General features: G+C 27.1%; 1 protein-coding gene across 1 annotated transcript in view; it reads left to right on the plus strand.

Moving 5' to 3' along the window:
* LOC135922918 (ADP-ribosylation factor-like protein 8B) overlaps positions 1–27527 on the plus strand; it is a 79631-nt gene that overhangs the window by 48936 nt on the left and 3168 nt on the right. The window lies entirely within an intron of this gene.

Consider the following 27527-nt stretch of genomic DNA (forward strand, 5'->3'; position numbering starts at 1 on the left):
TTTTAAAATCTATTAACGACCTTTTATCTAAGATACCTATAAGAAGTAAATAGATTACAGATTACAAATTTATATGCTAAAATATTGATCATAAATTTAATACAATTTTTTTTTAAAAAAATCTACTTAAAATATAATCTCTGTAATATCCCGATAATCTTCTTAAAATCTCTATTTTATATAATAAATAAGAGGCTAAAGGAAATGATAAAAAAATATTTTAAAAACTCTTAAAGTTTATATTAGAATAATTTAATAATATTAAATATTAAACAGTTTTTAATATTCCCCCATTTTAGTCTTATTATTAAATACATCACTTGTATATCGCCTAAACAAGTCGCACTTTAAAAAAATATAGAGAAGCGAATATATCTTGACAACTATTCAACAAACAAAAATATCTATAATATATATGCAGTCCTTTGTTATATCGCATTTAAGAGTATAATACTACTAACATCTAAGATCAATCTTCCGCTAAATTATCATAGCTGTTGGCGAAGGAAAAAGATAGTTTAACTTCAAAATTCTACGAAAAATTCCTTCTTCATGTTATATACGATTCATTTTCTGGTTTTATGTGTTTCAAAATAACCTAGATATTTTGATAATTTTAAGCCTGGGTTGAATTATTTAAAAAAAATGATGCCTCCATTTTATGGTTATTCCAAGTCTTATAGATTGTAATTATTTTGTATGTTTCAACCAATGATGTATATATATACTACTAGATTGGAATTTCATTTATTAAATGCACTTAAAATTGTCCATAGATAGTAAACTAGAGCGCCATTTTGTGGTTTGAGCATCAATTATGACAGTAATGTGATATAATGATAAATAAAGTCAATTAGTAGGCAAACTACAAAATAGCGCACTCCTATGTATGTTTCAACATAAATTTTTATTTTTTAAATACCCCTTAAAATTATATGAATCGAAATATTTCGATAAAAAAAACTACTCTATAATTTACAAAGTTTGAAAACCGGAAACATCTGAATGATCAACTTCAAATAACCTGGACTGGAACCTTGTTTAAGAAATTTTTTGGAAAGTAAACTAGAGACTTTTTATAAAATTTCTCTGAATTTGTAATTAGTTGTAAAAATTATAAAAGTATATTTACGTATTGGGATATGGAATTCATGGGGATTCGGAATAAGTGTTTTTTAAATTTTAGATATCTTATTTGACCGGAAATATATTTCTAGTATGTATAGAGAATCTACACTTGTGAATATGGGATAATTTTGCTGTTAACTTTTGAGCTACACTTAATTTGTCATCATTTTTTTTATAGATTTTTTATATAAATTTGAAAAATACACAAGAGTTAATGGTGAATGTTGTCTAAAATTTACAGGGGGGTTACTCTTCATATGCTGGAATATATTTCAGGTTCAAACTAGACTTTCCTAATTTAAAAATTGCTTTTATTAATTAAATAAAATTGAGGCATTCGTAGTACCCATGAATTTTCATACCCAATATACGATATATAATATATACAACTAATTTATATATAAATTATTATTTTTTCCATTGTTTATTAACAAAGTTTGGAACTATAACCCTCAATGATTGTAAAATGTAAAATTTTTTTATAATAATATTCAATTAATATTATAAAAAAAAATTTAAGACTCCTAATAGCATGTTTAACACATAAAAATTAGAGACCTTCATCGACCTAGGCTTCTTGGTCAGGTGCGCATCAAAAAAATCTTATAGATCCAGGTCTTGCCCATATTTAATATTTAAAAATAATTCCCAAGTCCATATTAAATTTCTAAAATTTTACTCAAGCCCGGCCCAAACCCATATCCAAAAATTTAATTTATTATATTCAATAAAAATAAATAATATTTCGGTGTATTTAGGTAATCATTTTGTTTGCAATACTGAAATAAATTTAGAAGACAAAAATTTACACTATTTTTTTAAGTTGTTAAATAAGCTAAATATAAATAAAATGATTTTAGGTCCATGCTCATTAAAAATAACCCATGCAACGCCCAAACTAGCATGGGGCGGATATTAGCCTATGGGCCATGGGCCGGTTAGACCCATAAAATTTCATGATAATAATACAATTAAATAATTAAAAAATATATATATATAGGTAGGGAATGTCAAAAAAATAACCGTTCGTTACTCTTGGAAAAGTGTAACTAGTATCTTTATAACCAGTTATATCTCAAGTTACTTTAAAAAAAAATAGGTTAGTATAAATATCTCATTTCCAATCTATATATATGATGAATTCGTAAATTTGAAATTACATTTATCCAATTATAATGAATCCTCACTTGCCCACAGTGGCGTAGCTACGGGGGTGGTTTCGGGTTTGGACCCCTCCCAGAGCAAATTTTTTTTTTAGATTATACGTTCAAAAGACTTAAAAGTGACTTTATATCAAATAAATACCATTAATATTTATATTTTTCTGGTTTTGATGTTTATGGAAGGATATTATATTACTATTGAAACTATTCTGGGTAGTATTATTAAAGTCATTGAGAAAAATCTACTAAATTATAATAACATATTATTCATGCATTTATTTATTATATATTGTTGAAGATGTGATTATGATTTTTAAAATAAACCCGGCCGAAGGCCGGGCAAAAGGGCCGAAGGCCCGTTAAAGGGGTCTGGGGGCGAAGCCCCCAGGATTTTTATGTAAGGACCCCCTCTAAGAAAAATTCCTAGCTATGCCACTGCTTGCCCAATTGTTATTAGAAGGTTAGTTTAGTCTAACAGGGGTCAATTTTGAGAGAAACCTCAGAACACAATTTGGTAAAGGTGTATTGTTAAAGCCAAATAAAAAAATATGTAATAAGTCCAATTTTTCTGAAAAAAAATATATTACCATATATAGTTTATATTTTTATTCAGTGCCATTATTTCTTTATTTAAACCCCTTAGATTTAATTTTGTAAATTGAAAAATTTTCTATAATAAAAAAAATTTACATTCTGACTTATTACTGTAACTTTAAATGTAACATATATATTTTTAAGAATCCAGTTATTTTTCTTTTATTTTTCTCTCTAGATGTTTCATGAATGTCCGAAAATTATTTACAACTTGGAAAAACTTTCCTCACCTTGGTCTATTCAAACCCGTAAAATATTAGTTCCACACGTAGAGTTGAAATTCATTCAACATCAATTAACTATCGTAAATTATCCGACAATTCATGGACATTACTTAAAATAAACTACCAAATGTGGATTCAGGAAAATGAAGACATTCTAGTTTTGATTAATCCACGAAAAGAAACTAAAATTTACCACAAAATCTTAATAAAAAAATATATAATTAAAAAACTTCGATAAAATCCACAGCTACAAATTACCCTAAATATGTTGTTTTTATATTTAGAGCAAATATTGTATTTCAAAAGGACTAAATATAAGACAATTGGAAATATTATAGTTTATCAATATATATTTTTATTATAAAGATTTTTTTTTGAATATTATTAACATTTGAAAGCTTTCAAACAGTCCTAATAATATATAACACGCCTATTATATATATTTTAAAAGTAATAATAAGTATATATCGATATTTATTATTACTTATTTTAAACATTTTGTTGCAATTTTTTTTATAAAATATCACCACTCGAAATATATGTTAATGTTAAGTTAATAAAATTTTGCCATGATTTATAATAAAAATAATTTTAACCGCTTAAAAAACTCTTTTAGTTAATTCCGATATTATATAAGCATTTTATACATTAAATTTTATTATATTTGGATACATTATACTCGATTTATTTTTATTGATAAATTTTTTGAATATAATCCAGAAACGTCACTAGGGGGGTGGGGGGGGGGGGGTGTCGGGGGCTTGATCCACCCTAAAAATTTGAATAGCCCTCTCTGTAAATCTTGGAAAATTTTTTTATGCCCCCCAAAAAAAGTCATTTTGAAAATGTCAGCTAAAATAAAAGGTTATATAATAAATAAAAAAAGGGTTATTTTTATAAAAACAATTTTAAAATCTTTTTACCTAAGATTGTAAAGGCTAGAGACACCCCTGCTATAGGCGTCAAAATGATATTCTTAAACACTTAGGAAATCTTTATATAATACAATGCTACACTATAACATGACTCTCACAAATCTTTCATATTATAAAATATAAAATTAATCGCTAATAATATATAATAAGTAGATGTCTGAATCTATTAATTATTATTTTTTTTTTTAAAAAACATTATAGCAGTATAATAAGTTTTGTGCTTACAACAGGGCCATAAATAATTCATGTTCATTAAAATGCGTAAATGATAAAATTATGAATAATTATTTAGAACTCACACGAAAAAATCTGAATATATTAGTATACTCTCTTCTTCTTTTTTTTTTACTAAAAAAATTATCGATATAATTGAAATAAATTAAGCGAAACAAAAAATAATCTGAAAAATTAGAATTTTATAAAAAAGAAATTTTATTTGTCAAATATTTATACCAATCAGTACCATATTCCGACCTTATAATTATGCGTCATTTAAATATTATTTTATGATAGGACACTCAGACTTAAAATTTTTTTTTTTCACATTTATAATATTTTAGGCAACGCCCCCCCCCTTCCTATCCAAGCTACGTCACTGCAATAAATGTTATGAGGGAGCTTGAGATATATTCCTTTTTGAACCCTACCGGACCCATATTTTTTTAAATGCTGAACCTTTTTTCAATATTTTTTTATTTTAAATAATTTTGGCTGTGTTTTGTTATGTTTAAAGGGAAATCAATCAAAATATTCATGAGTAGTGTTGCTAAACGGCTCGATTTGAGCCTATTTTTAAAAATGGCTAACTCTATATTTCATCCAGAAAAATATTAAGCAAGCCTGAATATTTTGATCATAGGTGGCATAAAAGTTTGAACAGCTTTTAGCAAGATCTCGAAGTTTTCTGGCTAAAATATTAAGTTAACCTTTTTTTAAAATTGGCTTAAAACAATCCGTTTAGCAACACTATCTATGAGCAATAACCTGATACACTTGATTTATATAGAAATTGAAGGAGACTCAATTCATTGCGTTGCCGGAAAGATGTGAGTGGAGACGGAAATATTATCCCCCGTAAAATTTTATTAATATAAATATCATATCACTTACAAACGAACATTGATATTTATGAATAAACTAAGTAATAAATATAAACAGCTCTTTTTAAAATAAAGGCTATATAAATAAACCCAAATTATTAATTTTTATGTATAACCCGGCTGATACATACAAAAGAGTCGTCAATCATAAAATTAGTAGGGGTGTCTAGCCACCAAAAAGCAGGCCCGATTCTATCTCCACCCATTGGGGAGGGGGGTCAGTTAAAAAATTTTTAAAAACATCTTGCGAATATTTGAGTAATTTAAACAATTATTTTATTTGAAAAATGCCACATAAAAATATACAAAAAAAATTATGATCAAATATGTTCATAAAATTAGCTGGAAGATGGAAATTGACTTATAGCTTGAGAAGAAGTTGAATTAATTATTTTAAAAATATTATGTAATAACGTTGATATAGTTAAATTATGTTTGTATAATACTTGTTATTATAAGATATACGTAATTAAGAATATATTTATCACTATATTACAATTGATATTATAATCAATGATTGAGCACTGTAAAATTAATAAAAATAAAAACAATATAATTTTGGTTGAGATGTATTTTTAAATGCTTTAAAAAATTTCCAGAGATAATAGTTTCAAATGTTTTTTTTCATGTCCTAGTAAAACCAAGTTACCCTTTCTTATATCCCTAGTCGAATGTTTATCTGATTTAATAGTTCTCTTTAATAATAAAAAAAGTTGACTCACCACTCGATGTGGATGATCTAAACAGATGCAGAATATTTGGAAAACATTTGGAAATGAATCATTTTCGTATGGGTGTAAAATTTTGACAAAATATGATGTAACACCACAATCTTTATAATTTTCTAAACTTTCAACAAATAATTTTTTAATAACCTCAGTTTCACTTACTAATCCCTCTCCAGTAATATTGTTTTCCTAAAAATTTTTATTAAAATTGTCATCTTGATTTATTTTTCAAATTGTTAATTAGTTTATACAAAAAAAAAATTCGAAATATTTTTTGGTCTTATTATTCTCTTCTTCTATATATTCTGTGTTAATTAGTTTATACAAAAAAAAAATGGGAAATATTTTTTGGTCTTAATATTCTCTTCTTCTATATATTCTCTTCTTCTATATATTCTCTTCTTCTATATATTCTGTAATTATCATGCTTTCCAGAGCCCCTATTTCAGAAAATTTTTCCCTGTTAGTTAAACCTGTGGTATAGGTTGATTCATCATTGTTTACGTTATGGATCCTACAAGGAAATCAAAAATCAGCTTCAATTAATTATACGAAACATTCGTATTTAAAAGCTTTAAAGAAAATCTATTCCATTATTAATAGCAGTCTTTTTGAATGTTGGTCTATTTGGTAATACCTAATTTATATTAGTTGGTTCTATAAAATATTTGAAATAAGAATAACTAAAAGGTCTAACCTTTCTTTTTGTTTTCACAAGCTCATATTCGTTTTCCTTATTCTAAATCTTGGCGCCTTTATCATTTTTACCCATCCACCATATTCTACCTCAACATTTTTACCTTTTTCCTCATCACAATATGGAGTGCATGGGCAGCACTAGTTTTGTTAAAAAGCCCGATTAAGGGCCATAAAACATCCGATTAAAATTTTAGCCAAAATAATAATATGTAACCTTAGCGATTGTTCTCAAAGATGGCAGCTAGGTTTGAACCTCTATTTGCCAAATCTTGAGGCTTAGATAAAATTATTTTGGCTAAAATCTTAATCGGGCCTTTTTTAAAAATCGGCCCAAATCGGACTTGTTTAACAACATTAATTTTGGCAGACAAGAATAGTTTTTTTTAAAACTGACAATGGGTACAGAAGCTATTTATCTCGGTTCCACTTCTTTATAGAGAAACCATTATAGAGAATGTATTTTATAGAGAAACATTTAGAGAAAACAATTATAGAGAATGCATTTATAGAGAATTGTTTTATAGAGAATGTAGTTTATAGAGAATGTTTTATAGAGAATGTTTTATATAGAGAATAATTTTTATAGAGAATGATTTTAAAGAGAATGATTTTATAGAGAAGGTCCTTAATAGAGAATGACTTCAAAGAGAATGATTTTATAGAGAATGTTGTTTATAGAGAATGATTTTAAAGAGAATTACTTTTATAGAGAATTATTTTGTAGAGAATTACATTGTAGAGAATTATTTTGTAGAGAATTATATTGTAGAGAATTATTTTATAGAGAATTATTTTCTAGATCTTGATTTTATAGAGAAGTATTATATATGGGACAATAATAGAGTTCAAAAAATTTATGCGGGATTTGAAAAATATATCAAAATTAACATTTTAATAATACAATTCAGTTTATTTGTTGTATTTTTTCGATGACTTTATTTGTTTCAACACAATGGTTTTTTTGTAAAATATTTTTAGTTCATATCAAGGTTAAGCTTGATTATTAACTGAGCTAAACCAAACCTGAAACGATTTGTTAAATATGTATTAACTGTTATTAAAGAGAATCTAAACTGAACCAACCATTTTTAAAATTTTTATATATTGCATTTATATGTCAGCTACCTAAATTAGCCTATAGAAAGGTTCTTAACTTTACCCTTATGGATATAATATGACGGACGAGAATCTTGATTCTAATTTTAATTAGGAAAAGGGTTTAACCAGTTGTTTGGGTAAAATATATGTCACATTCCCTTTTCGTTCTGCGTTTCGGAACACGTTTCTAAATATAATTTTCTTTCTATTTTATTATACAAATTTTATTCATAAATCTTTTTAATATAGATAACTAGGAATTCATTAATCTCTAATGATACACATTTAGATGTATGCGATGGCTTTATTATATTGAGTGTCGAAAAGTGCCGATCTCTATTTGGGGTTCCACATATTTATAGAGAAACTAATATTTTTGATTCAATAGAAGCACCATAATTTTGTCCTACCTAAAAAACCAAAACCCTCAATTGAAGGTTTCTATATAAGATATTATAGCGAATGCATAACCGATGCATTATCGCGAATGTATTATAGCGAACGCATTACCGCGAATGCATTATAGCAAGTATAATACAGCGAAAATATTATAGCGAATGCATTATCGCGAATGTATTAGCACGAATGCATTATCGCAAGTGTATTATCGCGAATTCATTGTCGCGAATGCATTATCTCAAATGAATTACATCAGTTGCGATATCTAGAATGGAGTTTGATGAAAACTACAATTTTATATTTATCGGCCTTTAGACAGACTTAGTTGAACCTGGAAATTAAGTTAAAGTCGGGCTTGGGTCTAAAAATATTTTTTTTTAAAATAGGGTTATTGATTTTTTTGACTCAAAAAATGTAAAAAAGATTATAAGCAATAAAATAGATTTCTCTAAAGATTAGGGTAAAGGAATTAAATTTTTATATTAATTGATTGTTTAAATATGCGTTTAGGTATATTTTTCAATTAAATTTGGGACAGGACAGGCTCAGGCCTAAAATTTAAAATTATGGCTAGGCTCCTAAAAATAAAGATTTTGGATGGAGCTTTGGCCGAAATAAATAAAATTTGCAAGGCACTAAGAAAAAAAGTTTTATTTAAAACACTGAGCCAAACAGATAATTAGGCCTCGGATTTATATTATTCTTTGACAAAGCATGCTTTAAATAGTGAGGGATTTAGTATGGACATGATAAGCATTTTTTGTTAATAAATTTGTATAAAGTTCTCTTATTGTTTAATCAAAAAGACAAGGTCAAAGCTTATCGCAACAAGACATGAAACAATATTCAGCATCATAGGTAGATTGTCGAATTGAATTGCTATCCATTACTTAATTCGTGTAATCTCTGATGATGAAATTGCCACTATTGTGACTCAGGAATTATGAAAAAAATAGATTATTGATTTCCTTAATTGATTCTTGCTAAGTTCTTGCTTCCTGAAGAGTCTTTTTTCTAATTATGTGATCAAAGACAAAATTGTATAAAAATGGATATAGAAATATAATAAATATAAGTAGAGCTAAAATTGAATGAATTGACATGCCTCATATATTATTAAAAATAACTTAGCTATTTTTATCACAAATTATAGTATATTTCCATTTCAGTTCAGTTGCTATATTTTATTAATCTGATGAATGTCATAAATTTTATTAGAGTGGCGATAATAGTGATTGGATTGCTATATTTTATTAATCTGATGAATGTCATAAATTTTATTAGAGTGGCGATAATAGTGATTGGACGTTACTATGATCGCTGAAGATGAGAAAATTCAATGGAATAAAATATTTCCTTTGTGAGTTGTACTTCAAGGAATAGATACAACCCTAAAAATCGAAAGTGGAAAATATCTCTTTTTTACATTTTCTAGGCCTTCATATTTTTTTAAATGTGTATTCTTCAATACTTAAAGAGGTTTAGAAAGATTTAAAATAAAAGTTTTAAAAGCCAGAGATATTAAAATTAATTAAACAAGCTGAAGCGAACTTATCATTTATGATTCCACTTTTTACAGTAGAAAGCAAGGCCCTATAAAAAATATATAAGAAAAGTAAGATATCTGTCTCAGGAAGCGTAGATAATGCAAATCCTTATGTGCTGGAAAATAAAAATATTGCTTTAATCATGAAAATTTTTTTATTAAGAAACACCCCCCCCCCCCAACAGAAAAGTTTGAATAAATAATTTGACCTAATGATACGAAGAAATTATTATACTTGCTTATAACCAGATCTATAGACCGACTACCAATAATAAAAAGACGCTTAACCATTCAAACAATGTTAAACAGGACCTTTTACCACAGGGGAAGGGGTATAACTCAAGATTGGCATTGAAATTAAAATGGGTAGTTTGTATTTGGAATTCCGTTGTTCTAATTTTGATGTGGTATAGGAAATGAGGGGAGTGAGGGAAGAAGGTGGTAGTATTATAATATATGATGCAAAATCTTTTGATAATTAGGTATTTGAAATAACTTCTAAGTGTAAAAGAGTTAGTAAAATATTGTGCAATCTGCTGCAAATATCAAGCTTCGATATTTTCTAAAGAAAGACATTACAATGCGATGGAAATCAGTGTATATCATGATACAAAGCTTCTTATAATCATATGATGAAATACAAGTTTGTCTGTGAACCAACCATATTTAAACAAATTGGTATCAATAAATATAATCCCTATATGTAAATAAAAAATTTCTTATAAATATAAAAAGTCTGATCTTCGGAATGTTTAACAAGTGCAAAAAACCTATAAAAAACATTTTAAACTTTTTGATTCATCTTTCTCTACACTCCTAAAGAGTTTAGGCTTGTAATAAGAAATTTTTATTTTACTAAAATCAATTTAGAGAAAAAAATGTATTATTTTAAATTTTGTCGATGTATAATTTTTAGGTAAGGGTTTGAACTATCATTTTGTATTTTGTAAATTCAGATAAAATTTTTCGGACCTATGACGATTTTGACAGAAATTGATCCAACCACCCCCTGGTCTTCCCTGCATACCCTGTGAATTAGACAGTACTCTAGTGATCTTTTAACTAAACTTAATTTTGGTAAGGCGATAGTTTGATGGGTATTGTTTTATTTTTTGTTATTATTTGCATTTAAAATCATTAAATGAGTGCATTTTATTAAATTTAAAAATCTGATTTTGCCAGAAATGCACCTGAATAAGTGTAGAATACCCACCCTTAATGTTGCGCAATCGGTTAATTTTGACCAAAACGGTTAGCCAAGTTTTTAGGTTAAAAAATCGGCTAAGCATAATTAGGCCATAAAAATAGGCGAAAACTAATTATTCAAAAATTAGGCATCGGCTAAGGAGCTCAGTAAATCGCCCGTCATATATCGTTACATAATAAATATATAAAATAATTTTAATAAAGCCTAGGCTTTGTTGCGTAACGCTGACAGGCGATTAGCCTAGCTCCCAGTCCCTACATTTTGTCTATTTAGTTTTAGGCGATTTTTCGGTTAAGCCAAATTATGTTTAGCTGATTTTTAGGCTATTAACACTACTTATAAATTTCAGATTAATGTAAATTAAAATTTCTTCAGAGGTTCAATATAAGATCTTCTGAAATTTATAGGGTGGGTATTCTACACATATTATAATGCATTTTCGGCAAAATCAGAGCACTCAATTTATGATTTAAAATGAAAAAATAGAACAAAATAAAATTATTAAATACAAAAAATTTTTGGCGAAATCGTATGAAATTCCCAGGGTAGATTCTCTTCGGAATTGGTAAAATCAGATTTATTAGGGAAATTATAAAAGCGCACTATAAATCAGAGACCTACAGGCCCGACCTTAAACCCGGGCCGTATTTTAATTTTTTAAATATACCCGGGCCGAGCCTAAAATTTTATTTTTTTAAATACACGGGCCGGGTCAAAAAAAGCTTTTTTTAAAAAACTCGGGCCGGGCCATATATTTTAAAACTAAATATTTTAAATCACCATTATTATCTAGGCAAATTAAAAATATATAATATATTTTTAAAAAATCGGGGCCGGGCCAAGCAGAATAAAATAATGCACAAAGCAACTAAATATTGACAAAATTTTCTAAAACAATTGGCGTAAGGCTGGTTTTGTTGCTAATAGTTTTTTTTTAAAATGGCTGCTCTACTAGTTAAAGCAAATCACTAATAGAAACTGATAAAGAAGGAAACATTTTCATAATTTTAGCATTACTACTTCTAATTGTTCAGCGTATTTTAAAAAAAATAACAACAGGAAACTCAAAAATATTATCATAATTATTCATAAGCAATACAAATCAGGAATGTGAATAAATTTTTTTATGATTATTTTTCCTTTTTTTTTATTCAAGGATTCCGAGAATTTATATGACGGCATCTGGCTTGTTTTTATGAGAAAATTTATATCTCTATAAAATTCTATAAAATTATTCTCTATAAAATCCTTCTCTATAAAATAATTCTCTCTAAAACAATTCTCTGTAAAATATTCTCTATAAAATAATTCTCTGTAAAACAATTCTCTGTAAAATATTCTCTATAAAATCATTCTCTATAAACGATATTCTATATAATTGTTTTCTCTTTAAAAGTTTCTCTATAAAATAAATTCTCTATAAAATCATTCTCTATAAACGAAATTCTCTACAAAATCATTCTCTATAAATGAGATTCTCTATAAACGACATTCTCTATAATTGTTTTCTCTTTAAAAGTTTCTCTATAAAATAAATTCTCTATAAAATCATTCTCTATAAACGATATTCTCTACAAAATCATTCTCTATAAATGAGATTCTCTATAAACGACATTCTCTATAATTGTTTTCTCTTTAAAAGTTTCTCTCTAAAATAAATTCTCTATAAAATCATTCTCTATAAACGATATTCTTTATAAACGACATTCTCTACAATTGTTTTCTCTATAAAAGTTTCTCTATATTTGCATTCTCTATAAAAGATTCTCTGTAAAGACGGGATACCATTTATCTCTTATTACATTCTTATTTTTTTTTAAATTGTAAAAAATATTTTTCAAGAACCAAAAGAATTTTCGAGGAAATTTCTGGAGGGGGGGGGGGAGGGGTTACAAATTTTGGGAGTGGGAGGGGGAGTTTAAAATTAAAAAAATAGGCTTATCTAGTCTACCCATCCAATCCTGGATACGTCTACGATTTCATTTCATACATCATTACAAACCACCCAATTATTTAAGTTACTTTATGTTGTATTAGGCCTTTTCATAAAAGAATAGAAAATTTTATTCATTACTGAATAGCAACTATACAGGTAGAAAATTATTCATCTTGTTCGTATACGACTATAAAATCATTCTATTAGAATAAAACTAATTATTTAGTTTTAATAAAATTTAATTATTTATCATTCCTATTGGCAATTTTAACCTATCAATCTGACAAGTGATGTGATTAACACGACCGATACAATTTTTTCCTGTTTAAAATTAGCTACGCAATATAAATTTAAAAATTTTTTCGCTATAATTTCTTATGAATTATTTTATAATATTTCTAGAAAACAATAATTCGAATCAAATACAAATAGTAAATTTTAATAATCGCATTAAATTATTTTATAATATTTCTAAAAAACAATTTATTCAATTTCGAATTATTCGAATCGAATACAAAAAGTAAATTATTTGGTTCATTTAAACGGATTGAATTCGAATAATGTACTTACTATTCGTTCCTTATTCGTTTTTGGAATAGGCCTATATTTTTTATCTAAAAAAAATTACTAAATTTATAATAAATAATTTTGAAATGATTAATTTTGATCTCCCCATCATATATACTTTATCAAACAAGACAATAAAATATTTTAAAAAATTTAATTTAAAAAATAATCATTTATCAGAAATTTATTTTATTTTATTATATTTTTTTTAATATCACAAACCAACCACATAATTTCGTAAAATTGCTTTAAATAGTAATAAACACTTTTTAAAAGATATATTATAACAAAAAAAATCTAATTAATAATATAATATTTTTTTTAATAAAAAAAAATTTTTCATATATATTTTATAAAAAATTTTAATCCGTTTTTTCGATATTTTAAGATTAAAATATTTTTTAATGAAATATAAACTTAAGAATATTATATTGTCAAAATTTTAAAAAAATTAATAATAAATTTGTAAAAAAAAATGAATCTTTGTTCAATATTATTTTAATAATTTTTTTTTCCATTTAATTATTAGGTATATGTATATTATTTATAAAATGATTCTACCATTTTTATTGTATTAAGTGATTTAATCCTTTAAGTACACTAAATCACTCCAAATGTTTTATCATTTGTTTGGGTTTCTTCCTTGTCTTATCTCCAAAAATTTGTTGGCAGAGTTTTAGTTTTGAGATTAATAAGTATGATAGTCATTTTAATCTTTTTCTTATTAATAAAAGATACCCTATTCAAAAGATATTATTTTCATAATTTTTTTTATCGTGAATGTGTAAACAATTTTCAAAAAGAATTTATTCTTTTATGAAATTAGAATGTCTGATAAAACATTTATTATACTATTCATATCTCATGGAATTCAAATCTTCTCCCTTAATTTCTGTCCTCCACTTTCTTCTATTGTTCTCTAAATAATCCCAACAGTCTTTTGCAATCATATCCTTCTATTTTCTATTTGGATGCTCTCCTTCACGTTTATCTCCAGTTTCAAATTTCATTTACGTCACTGCTTTTACATAAAATCTACTCTCATTTCAACTAGTATTCTTTTATGATTCCCTTAGTCATGGTTCATAACATGTTTTTTCTTTCTTTTTCTAATATCGATCTAAACGTTCTTATTTCTGTAACATGCTCAATTTTTTTTTCCCGTATTTCTCTCAGCGCAGAATTTGATTTCTTACAATAATGTTGATATACTTCATATTACTTTAATATCAATTGTATTTCAAATATAATTCTCCATTTTCCCGTGCTATTAGTTCATATTTATAAATTCTTTAGTAATTGTATCAAACACTACTAAAACAAAAATAGTCTTGATGTATGCCAACATAAACTTTCAAATCATAGCTTTTTTTCAATCCAGCGTTACTTCTAAGTATACATAGGACCTTTCTTTTACTCTTACACGCAAGTCCTCATTTATAGCATGCGCTTATAGCTCGAACGATATGACACGTATGGCTGCGTATTTTTAAACAAATAATAAAAATAATAGGTAAAGTTTAAAGTAACTGCACTATGCGATAAAATGAATTGCATGGCTATAGATCATAAATTATCCAGCAATACGTGTCGCATAGTTTGAGCGATATGCGCTTACTATAAATGGGGCCTAAGATTTCTCTAGGTTAAAGAACGCCATCTCCATATGCATAGTGATTTTTTCCTACTCTAAACCTATATTAGTTGGTTATCATTCATCAATAGTTTTTATGGAATTTATTTAATTTTTATTTTGTAAAATTTATGAAATCCTGCATGTTAACATTACCTTAGGGATTATAATTATGATATTTAACGGTTGCTATGCGTTATTTTCTTTTTAATTTAAAATTAAAATAATATATACAAAGATTTTAATTTAATTTTTAACCATTAGAATTGGCAATTTCTCTATTTGCAAAAGAAAGCTAGGTTTACTTCCATTATCTTCTATCTTTCAGCTTTCATCTCAAATCTTCTTTAACCTTATTATTTTCAATCTATTACTATCCCTAATTCCCTTTTGAATAAATGCTACCATATGGCTATTATGAACCCAGGCCTCATAGCCCGGATAGCAGGAGGGAGAAATTTGTCCCATTCAAGAACGTTTTTTCCACAATTGCAGGGAAAACTCAAAACTCTCTACCAACTTTCTTGCATGAAATCGAAATGGATATAATTCGATCACCAACACATATTCAATAATGTAATTTATAAACTCTCAATAACAAATACACTAATCCTTGCATCAATTTATTACAAAACTTTTTCGGCAAAACTATTCCTGCAAACAAATTTATACAAATGTTTTGCTAAGAAATTCTAATCCCATATATATTAGACAAATTATCACGAAAGCATCGTCACGAATGAATTCCATTTTAAGGTTCTATTTTGGTTAAGGTTATATTATAATAATATTAAATTATGTCTTTTTTAATTTTATCGAAATCGAAATTTATTACTGACTCCTCTCTAAATTTTAGAAACAACCCTGAGGTATCTATTTGACTTTATTTGATTCATGATCTAAGCTAAAACCTGATATAAATAGTTAATATACAAATGCTTTCATTTCTCTAAACCTAAATAGGGATGAAGCTTATGGTTTATCCGTCATTTAACATATGTCTGGCATATCATTAAAATAATTCTTATGGCTAGTTGGATAATTTAATCGCGAAGAGGCATTGGCGATAATGTTTTTATGGAAATGCATTTACAGTAATATTATTTTTTGTGATGGTACTAATAATGCATCGCGATAATAGTCGTAATTTATTTGCCAAAAATTCTTTTGCTTTAAGTGACATTCATGGTGTCGCCTTTGGCAGTAAGAGTTCTGTGGTATTATCATAAGCTGTAAGCTACCAATAGTATTAAAATGTGGAACATAATAAAAGGATAGGACAGTGGCGTAGCCAGGATTTATCCATGGGGGGGGGGGAAGGGGGGGATCCTCAATCGTAGATGCATCAATATATAAGCGATTGGACTGTCTAAAAACTATTCTAGGTTTAAAAATTTCAATCCCAAACATATTAGCGATCTACTTTACTTTCTCGTATATTTCATGAAATTTTCATTCACATTATCTCTGATATTTGTTAATATTTCAACATTATCTTTTGCCCTATTTATAACCTCCCTTAAATCCAAATCAATATTTTGTAGCATTTGCTAAAATCATATGTATAATTTAATAAAAAATATACACATTGAATTGATATAAAAATGTGGCTTCGTAATAGCCTGCAAAAGATTGTCAGCATCTGCGGAATCTTTTACTTTGCTTGATATGTAGGATTTAAGCGCTGAAAAATATCTTCATATAATTCGATGAAAAATATCACTGATTGTTGTCATTCAATAAATAGTTGGGTAAAATCTTTTTAGTTTTTTTTGATTATTTGAATCAATATCATAAACGTTCGGTTAAAAGGCTGCCTCTTCTTGGGTGGAGTGAAAAAGTCACAAACCGACGATATTGTTTTTATATTTTGAAAAATATATTAGAATTATAAAAAGATATCTATAATACATATTAAAATCCAATTAATTCCAATTAAATCCGGATGTCTCGAATTTCGCATGCCTCATATATCATCAAATTTAGGCAATGTGAACTAAAGTGAACATATAGAGCTGTGCTATAAAGCTCTCTAATTCTTGACTACACTCCTTTAACGTGACAACTCATCGAGGGAGCTCTTTCATATCCTTGGTCTCTCATTAGATTTAAATATAAGTCTTGAATGGATGCTAAAATTTTTTGGCTGTGTCATGTAAGTCAATAAATTGAACAAAGTGTTCCTTCATTTTGAAATCACCTGATTCCATATCAATAAGCCTTACTGCTATTGATAATTGCTCTAAGTTACTAACATCCGAAGTCTCATCTGCCAAAACACTAAAAAATGGTGATGCTTTCACTTTTGAAGAAATTTTTTTCAATATGAACCTATTGCATATGGCTATTATTTCATTTTGAATACTTGGACTAAGGTAGGGTAGGTGGCATTTTTAGCAGAGCTTTCATAAAGCTTTATATAGTTATCATTATTATTACATAAAAGTTTCAACAATTCCTTGAAATTCCCTTCATTATGAGAAGAGTATGTAAGTGTGAAGGAGCCAGCAGATATTCTATGAGCTCTTAATGCTAAGCCCTGCCTCCCTAATCAAATGATTGCATCAATTATTATAATTATTCTTGTTCTGTTGGTTGTGACAATATCAAAAAAAATTTTATTCAATACATTAGATATTGATATCTTTTGATTCATAGAGATGACTTTTAAAGCATCCGATATCTCACAAGAATTGAGATGGTAAATATTTTAGTTCATATAATTTTTAATATATATTTTTAAACCATGTGATCATTTAAAATTGAAAATTCTTATTTGTTTTTTTTAAATATATTTCATTTTGATATCGTATATAAATTTATTTATAATTTGAAACGGTTTTTTAAATAAAATTATTCGCAATAAGAAAAAAAATTTTTTTCGGACGTTATGGGAGGGGTTTAAACCTCAAAACCTCCCCCCTTGTCTACGCCACTGGGTTAGGAGTAGGGATATACAGTATCTTACTAAATCTACAATCACTTATGACAACCAATATAGTTCTCGTAAACCCTTGGGGAGTCTTGTGAGAAACAATATAAGGCACCAAATTATAAGATCACTCGATTGATATGTCAGTTGGCAGTATGAGAATATTAAATAAATTATAATCTAGGCACGGAAAATGCAACAACTGACATTTTGGGACTGCCAGTTAAATTTGGTCCACCTTTCTGCCACCGATGTGCAAAATTTCCAAGTTTACATTATTTTATTTTGGTTAAAATCTTAATCAGGTCTTATTTAAAAATCGACCCAAATCGGGCTTTTTGACAAGAATAGATGAGAGATATGATATATATTTTGAATAAAACTAGAGCACTTGACCTCAGTCAATAAACTCAAAGTTGTTTTCCCAAAGGAATAAAGATAGACGAGTAGGTGACTCGTATATTAGAACGGTCTTATTAATAGTTCGAAAACCCTAGGATTAAAAATGAATGACCTCTACCGTGGCCATCTTTGTATCACAACGATGAAATAAATAATTAAATATTATGTCTGATGTCCTAAGATGAATCTGTAGAAAAAATCTTGTGAAAAGATTTAGTGAAAGCCAAAAGAATAAGGTCGATATTCCCGAACTGCCGCTTTACTCATGGAATATCCCAAAACCAAGATATATGGAAAAATAAACATCTGGATACAAAGCCAATTAATCCTTAATCTTTTGTACTTTATTTTGCTAAATGGGAAGTTAAAGAATTTATCCCAAGACTATATTGTTTTGCCATTCATTATAGATTTATTAATTTTCATAAAAGACTTGAACTACTGTGTGAATGTGAGCACCCCTTGGTATACTGAACGAGATAAGTGGAGAATCTTGGGCAAGAATAGATCTGACCAACTGATACCATTTCAGATTGACTTGGTTGAATTTGAATGGTTTGGTTAATTTCACATAACACTTACGGCTGATGTAGCATGAGATATTAAGTTATTGTTACCATCGATATTATTATTAGATGCTGTAATTCGTAATGTATAAAATGGAATATTAACAGATTGAAACTAGTGTGTGGGATCCTGGAAATTAAAATATGGTCCGTTAAAGGTAAATCTAATGTTTTTGTTATAATAGTTTACACCGACAAATTAAAATTTACAACTTATTAATATATTTTATCTACAAAATTGTAGTTTATGTAAATTATATATATATAATAAATACTAAAATTAGAATGATAAAATAATAAAATAAAGGTTTATCATAATAAAATAAAAGTTGATTTAATAGGTATGCGTGGTTAGATATAATATCCAATCTGAATATCTAATTAATTGAATATTATTATATGTTAAAAAGATAAGTGGATAAAATATTTCCTAAATATAACTAAAATCATATGTTATATTACTAAATAAATTATTGTTCCGGATATTGCAACATTCCTCTCTCTCAAGCTGAAGGAAATTCTTTGAAAGTCGCTTGTAATTCTAGTTGTAGCGGTTGTCTTAACGTTTATCTAGTTTGTTGGTTTGATTAATTATTGAGCTATTGGTTTATAGTTAGTTGTTTGTGTTTTGTCTATTTGCTTATCGATTGATCCTAGGTAGATTTGTCATTAACTTTCATTATTATCCTTATTTAATTAGTTTACATTATCATTAAATAATACATGTATGTATCTATAGGATATAGTGTTGTACGAAGTTCGTTTTTTTGAAAAAAATGATGAACGGCGTTTTTTTTATTTTTGACTTTGAACGTGAACGCGTTCCTTTTTTATGACCAATGCGTTCGAATTTAACGTTCGTTCAATTTTAAAAATACTTTTTATTTTTATTCATTTGAAAAATTTAATATTTCCGATTTTTTTTTAAAAAAGTATTATTTATATTTTTTAATCGGCTCTGTATTTTCTGTTCACATTTCAATTTTTTTAACACGTAGTTTATTAATTTGAATATTATTGTTTATATTTTAATTTAATAGATTAGCATAAGCATGGATATTATTATTTAATCCTCATCATCTTATTCTGAAAATCCAAAATCAAATGATTAAATTTGAAGAAAAAATGCATTTGGTATATTTGACCCCAATAATAACGATAGTTACTATAAAATTAAAATAAATTAGTGGCCTCAAGTATGGTCAACCATTGATAGACGCCATATTAAATGGGATTAATAAAAGGTATTAAATCTATCACTCTCAATTAATTACATATATTTTATTTTTTTTAAAGATTTGAACATATATATGAAGATAAATATGTTCTTTCTGCAATTATAAAACCAGTATTCAAGCTTCAATGGCCATGGATAAAATTTCCACAGAACGAACCTATTAAAAATAAACTTATAGCTTTATTGAAAAAAATGCCATGAAAACCCTAGAAATGATAATGCAAAAACTATTAATTTGGAGATATCCTTTTTTTTTGTCGAGGAAGTAGAGAATGGATTGGAGGAGGATAACTTATCACGATTTTTTGAAGCAAATAACGAAACAATAAATGTTTTAATAAATTCCCCACATTAAAAGAGTTATTTATCTCATCTACCCTTGAGCGCGTTTTTAATATAGCTAATGCCGTATTAACTCCCAAGCGTTCCTGTCTATCAGATGAAAATTTAAAAAAATATTGTTATTAAAAATTAATAAGAAAAATTTTTTATAAATAAAAATATCTTTTTTGATATATTATATTGAATTTATAATTATATTATCAAAATATAACTATATTATTTTTTAACATGCCTAATATTGTGTTAATAAATATAAGACATTTATTTATATTAGATTAAATTTTTAAAAAAATTTATCAGAAAATTTTGAACAGTTCATGAACGTGAATGCGTTCCTTATTTTTGAAAGTGAACTTGAACATGAACGCGTTCGATATTTGTCAATGAACGTTGAACGCGTTCGATTTTTAGAAATGTTTACAACACTAGATAATAATAATATGAATTCCCAGAATAAAATTTAATTCGAAAAATTGAGATAAGAATATATTTATATACCCAATGTTGAATTGATTATGAGAATATTGATACCGCATGGTCAATTCTGCAAGCTTTGTTGTTTCATTCATTTATAGGCATCGTACTAGATTGTACGGTGTTATCGTTATATAGGATTGCATCAAGTTAATATCATATCGCATCATTTATATCACTCTTAGTATCATTATCATGATCAGGGTTGCCAGGTCAAATTTTCAAATTGCGGAGAAATATGATATTTTGCGGGAGAAATATGAAAATTGCGGGAGAAATATGAAAATTGCGGTAGAAATAAAACATTTGCTAAAAAAGGCCCACAAAATCCCGGCCGCCGGGATTTTGAATTGACTTAATTATCCGCCTATTATTTTTTATAATTATTTATATAAATACAAATTCGGTAACTATTTTTCAAAATAAAATAACATCTTGATCTATTTTAATATATTAATTTATAAAAAAGAATGTAAACAAGATAAAATTTTATAAAAAACAAACGATTTTAATTTTACAATGTAAAAAATATATTTTATGCGAATGTTCCGCGAAACATCCGCAATTGGAAATCTACCTTGTGTGTGTATATAACATTATAGGGATATGCGCTAAATTATCACGCATCCCGTTTAAATATATAATAAGGTAATATTGTACTCATTTCAATGATAATTATTTTATTTATTATTGTTCAATCACATTATTATAATCAGTGCATGAGAGTGTATCTACATCCATTGCAAAACAAAAATATTCTCCAAAAATAAGAAATAATACAGATGCAACTACGGTTGCAGCAATTGTAATTACTTATCTTGTAGTACAACATTCACAGAGCTACTTATCATTACAATGTAAGTAGACTCTTTCCCCATAATATTTAACGACTCCAAGATAAATGAAAACCTTACTTGTAGAACAAAAATGAGCAAGGATATCATCAATGTTTTAGAACCTGAATTCAGGAGGTCAATTATTGACGATTTGAAAGATGGGCATGCATATGCAACTCTAGCAGATGCATCTAATATGGGAAATATTAATATATTTTTTTTGATCCTTCGCTATTTCAACAAAATTAAGGACGTTTCAAGAAAACTATTAAATTTTTTCCCCTCAAATAGTGAAAAATCCAAAGACATAGCTAACCATATAATGGTAAATATAGAAGATTAGGGATTATCAATAAATTACATGTCAACTTTATGATCTGATAATGCCTCAAAGTCAGCACAATGTTGGTTGCGATATGTTCCTAATACCCGCCATTTATAGAATTTTAAAATTTTATAAACCTTTAAATATTTCTTAAATAAAGATTATAAAAGCTGTCCTAACATTTTGAAAATTTTTTTCAGTAATGAATGGCAGAGGTATATTTAGGAATGATTTCACATGTAGGAAAACTACATACTGTTAATGTGCAGTTGCAATCAGAAGAATCTTAACAAAGATTCACAAAATTATGCTGCAGATGTGTTAATCTTTACAGTTAAAAATTGACAATAAATTTTATGGCGCCATTGTTAAAACTATATTAAAATGTTTAAATATTTTAAAAATACCGATAGACATTGTTGTCTTGTTTGAGGATATTGTAATGCTCTCTATTTTTGATTTACAATGTAAAAAATATATTTATTTTATGCGAATGTATAAATAAAAAAATATGGAAAATTAAATATAATATTAATTATATATTATTTGAGATTTAAATAATGGAACTAAACGTTTACCGTCGTTATTGAGATATTCATAACATTCCTGGCATCTAATGTTGTTAAAGTAATCCTTTTCCCAGGCAGTCCTCATCAGGCTAAAAATGCGCTCGGATGGGGCATTAGAATGAGGTAAAGAAGACACACTCGCAAATTTTTTCCAAGCATGGGGATTTATTGTTATTACGAAAAAATTCTACCCGTTTCTCCTCTGCTTTTAGACAATCTAACTTTAAGTATTCTGGCGAATCATAAAAAATAGAGAGAATTACAATCTCCTCAAACAAGACATCAATGTCTTTCGGTATTTTTAATATATTTATAAAATTACAAAAACCATCAATTGACGGTTTCTGTTAATATTTATACATTTGTAAATAGAGTTATTAAAATCAAATTTTGATCGTAAATATTCTAAAATTGTCTTAATAAAAATATCTGCTTCATTTAAATGTGTAATAATTAGAGTATTATTTGAACATTTAATATTTTTAGCAATAGCGTCATAAAATTTATTATCAATTTTTAACTGTAGAGATGAACAGAGCTGTAGCATGATTTTGTGAATCTTTATTAATAAAGAATATTCTGATTGCAACTGAATATTAACTTCATGAAGTAGATTTCCTACATGTGAAACTAATCCCAAATATGCTTCTGCTATTTCATACTTGAAAAAATTTTTCAAAATTTTAGGACAGCTTTTAAAATCTTTATTTAAAAGGTATTTTTTTAAAGGTTTGTAAAATTTTAAAATTCTATCGATGGCAGGTATTAACGATAAGCACCTGATAGGTACATATTGCAACAACTCACACCATTTTAAGTCAGACCACTCCACCAACTCTTTTAATTCATTAACTCTTATAGTTGATGAATTAAATCGTTAAAACATCTCATCATAATTATTTCGACATCCACAGATAGTGCATTCATTGCCTTCTTGCAAGAATCATGTAGTATATGGCATATACAGTCAATTGGTATTAATTCATTATTGTGCGGCCTCAATTCGGTAAATACACTTTGGTTTTTGCCAAAATTTACAGAGGCATTATCAGCGCAGAAAGCTGACATGCAATTCATTGATAACCCTGAATAATCAGCTATATTTACATTATGTGGTTAGCTACATCGCTGGATTTTTCACTATCCAAGGTAAAAAATTTAACAGTTTTATTGAAATGTTCTTATTCTTGTTGAAATAGCGAAAGATCAAGGGAAATGTTTTAATATTTCCCTTATTAGATGCATCTGTCTCTTTCAAATCGTCTAGAATTGACCTCTAGAATTCAGGTACTAAAACACTTGTGATAGCCTTGCTCATTTTTGTTAGGTTTGCATTTATATTAGAGTCGTTAAATATAATGGGAAAAAGATTCGACCAACATTGTGATGATATAGCTCTGTGAATGTTGAACTACATGATAGGTGTATACGATTTCCGCAACTGTAATTGCATCTGTATTATTTATTATTTTAGGAGAATATTTTTGTATTGCAATCGATGTTGATACACTCCTTTGTACTGATGAATGAAATGATGTTGATTTATTATTGGATAAAAATAAAACAGGATAGAAAGAAATTTACAAACTAGACATGTTTTTCGAATAAATATTTAAAATTTATTTTAAAAATATAAAAATAATCAATTACTGTCTCTCAAAATTATTATTTATATATTAAAAACGTTAAAAACCTTTTAAAAAAATTGCGGTAGATTTTTGCGGGAGATCTATAATTGCGGTAGTTTTGCGGGAAAGAGATGTCTGCGTGTAAACTAAAAAAATTGCGGGAGTCTCCCGCTGATGGGGGGAGACATGGCAACCCTGATCATGATAGTTACGATAGTTTACAGTGTTTGAAATAATAGTAATTTATATAAAATATATGTGCGCGCGTTGGATATAAAATTTTTTATATTGAAATCATATGTTATTAGTGAAGGTCACGATTCAGTCTTTGGTCCAGACCAGATTGATGCATCTGACCGGACCATGGTATTTTAAAAAAGATCGATCCAGATCGTGGTCTTAAATAAAAGACTCATTTTATTTTTTTGGTATTTTATATTTTTGTTTTTACCTCTTATTTATTGGGACTTTATTTAAAATGCTTCTTTGAAAAAATTATATTTTTCATATTGCAAAATAAAAATGAACTAAAAATTCACAAAAACTAACTTCTCTAGAAAAATAACATAAAATAAAATATACAAAAAAATAGGTAAAAAAATAAATAAAAGACTGATCCGGACTGTTGTCACCAAAAAAAGATCGATTGTCCTCCGGTCCAGTCCGGTCCCAGTCTAATACAGTTAGGACTGAACCGTTGACCTTCACTATATATTATATTCTTCAAAAATTTTATCACGTTTTAAAATAAGTTCTAAGCCTGTCATTAGGATTTCAGTGTGTTGTTTATAGTTTATTTTTCTAGATGCTGCCAATATTGTTGGCCTTTGAAATTCATGATATGGTCTTTCAAGCGTTTAGGTATTTCTTTTACTCTAATGGGTTTTCATATCTATCGTTGTTTGTTCCACTTTATTGACTCTCTCCCTTCTGTAAAATCACGGTGGGACATTCGTCTTTCTGCCCATTTTTTTATATTATTGATCTCTGCAGTCGGGACTTCATTGGGCACTTTTTTTCTTAATCTGACCCAGATATCTTCTTATTGTACAATTGCTTGTGTCTACTTTGTAAATCAAGCTACCTTCTCTTTTTGTTATTATGCCTTCGTCATATTTGTTGAACTAAACTTAATTACCAACTTGTATTGTTCTTGTAGGTGTTGTGGTCTTCTCCGTTTAGGTTTAGTAAATCATATATGGTTTTTGTCGTGTATGGGAAAAACATTCCGCTGGGTAGAATCCCCATCAGCATATGGTGTGTTTCGGTGAATAGAAACTTTTCTAAACGATATCTAAAAGTCCGTGTTGTTATTTTCTATATTTCTTTTCATGTGCAATTTCAACATCTTTACTATACGTTCAGCCTGACTATTAGACTGCTGGTGATATGCAGACGTTAGTGTAGGTTAAATACCGTGATCGATAAAAAACCTTTCAAATAATTTGCATCAGTGGCGTCGCTAGGAGGGGGTGCGCAGGGGCTCGAGCCCCCTAAAAAATATGAATAGCCCCCTGAAGCAAAAAAAATTTTTTAATCCTCCTTAATATCCCCTTGAACTAAAAATAAATTTTTGATAGCCCCCTGAATGATTTCTTTTATAATTCTATTAAGTAATATATAGATTTAATTTTATTATTTAGAAATTAAAAGACTATCTTAATCTTTATTAAATGAATACTATTTTAATTATTAGATTAGATTAATACATATAATTATATTTTCACTATGTCAGCTTGCAATCAAATTCTGTGTTAAAATATAATATCAATATCACTCACTAAATATTAATTTAGCATTAACAGTTGAAGCTTAATTGACTTTTATTATTTAAATTATTATATAATCTTAATTAAATAAATATAATCATTTATTAAGAAAATTAACAAATATAATATTGTAATTACCCGAGTTCAAAATCACTAAACAACTATTGATCTTTAAATTTAATTATCATGCCTCTTCCTAAAATTATTTTTAAGGTCTAAATCCAAATAAGTATAAGAGATTTATATATAAAGTAAGTAGACATATAGTTTATAATCCTCTATTATATATAATTATTTATAAAATATTAGGTAAAATGCCACTTACAGACGTATTTGACAGTTATATAATATATTACAGTTAATATTTCTAAAATTTTACTAATAAAGGCTTTTGATAATAAATATAAATAATAATTTGCACACAATGATTTAACGTCATCTATTTATTTAAAATATTATTAAAATTAAACGTCTTACTATTCATCCCACAATGGATGTAATAAATTAGATATATTTTCTTCTCATTTTTTACGTGTTTTTTGGAAAGCTATTTTTTTCTTCTTTAAAAAACAGTTTTGGTTAAATTTTTAACGAATATATTTTTGATATTATTTTAAGACATAATATACCAACTAGAGGTGGTGCGACAATAATATATAAAATCTTAATTGCTTTCATGATATCACTCTGGTTCTTATTTTATAATTACAAAATTTTTCATTTCTAATATGGCATCCTTGCCGTGTAAATAACTCAAGGCTTCAATATATTTGCATAATTTCTTCTTAAGATTTTTAGTGTTTTTTTTATCAATTTATCTAACATAATAAATTATCATGTCTCTATGACTGCAAATTAACCAGCATCTATTATTTGTGTGGCTATGTAATTTAAGATTATTACTACAGCTGCTGAGAGCATGTGATTGCATATTTTAGATAAGCAATAATGTTTAATGGTGTAGTGGTTTATATATTATTCAAATTGTAAGATAATCTTTTAAAAATTTAATATCTCGCAATAATTTTTTTGATTAATTATCTAGCATCATGTCATTTAAGAGGAAGCTTTAACCACCATATAGTCTTCAAGAATTGTTGCTTTGGTAAGGCCAATGATATATATAACATCATTGGGTAAGGCATATAAATTTTTCCTTATTAGTCCATTCTATAAAACATCGTCAACAGAGAGTTATATTAGTATCATGACCTTTTGTCAATGTAAGTTGCAAGAATTATATAACCTTATGTGATTTTTAAAAACCATTATCCATTGAGGCATATGTATGAATTAATTAACCTTTTTTATCACTTGCAATTCTTTAGACGCAAAATTTTTTTATATCAGCAATTGAAAATATTTTTTACTATAATAAATAGATTTTGTATTAAAAGATATTATTTTTAAAAATGTCTTGTATTGTTTTAATAATTTATGTGCTAGTTTATTTTGTAAGCATAATATAAAAAATGACAAAATATGAAATT

The sequence above is a fragment of the Gordionus sp. m RMFG-2023 genome, chromosome 1, assembly GCF_954871325.1.
Source record: "Gordionus sp. m RMFG-2023 chromosome 1, tfGorSpeb1-WG-v2, whole genome shotgun sequence".
In the NCBI taxonomy this organism is placed as follows: domain Eukaryota; kingdom Metazoa; phylum Nematomorpha; class Gordioida; order Chordodea; family Parachordodidae; genus Gordionus; species Gordionus sp. m RMFG-2023.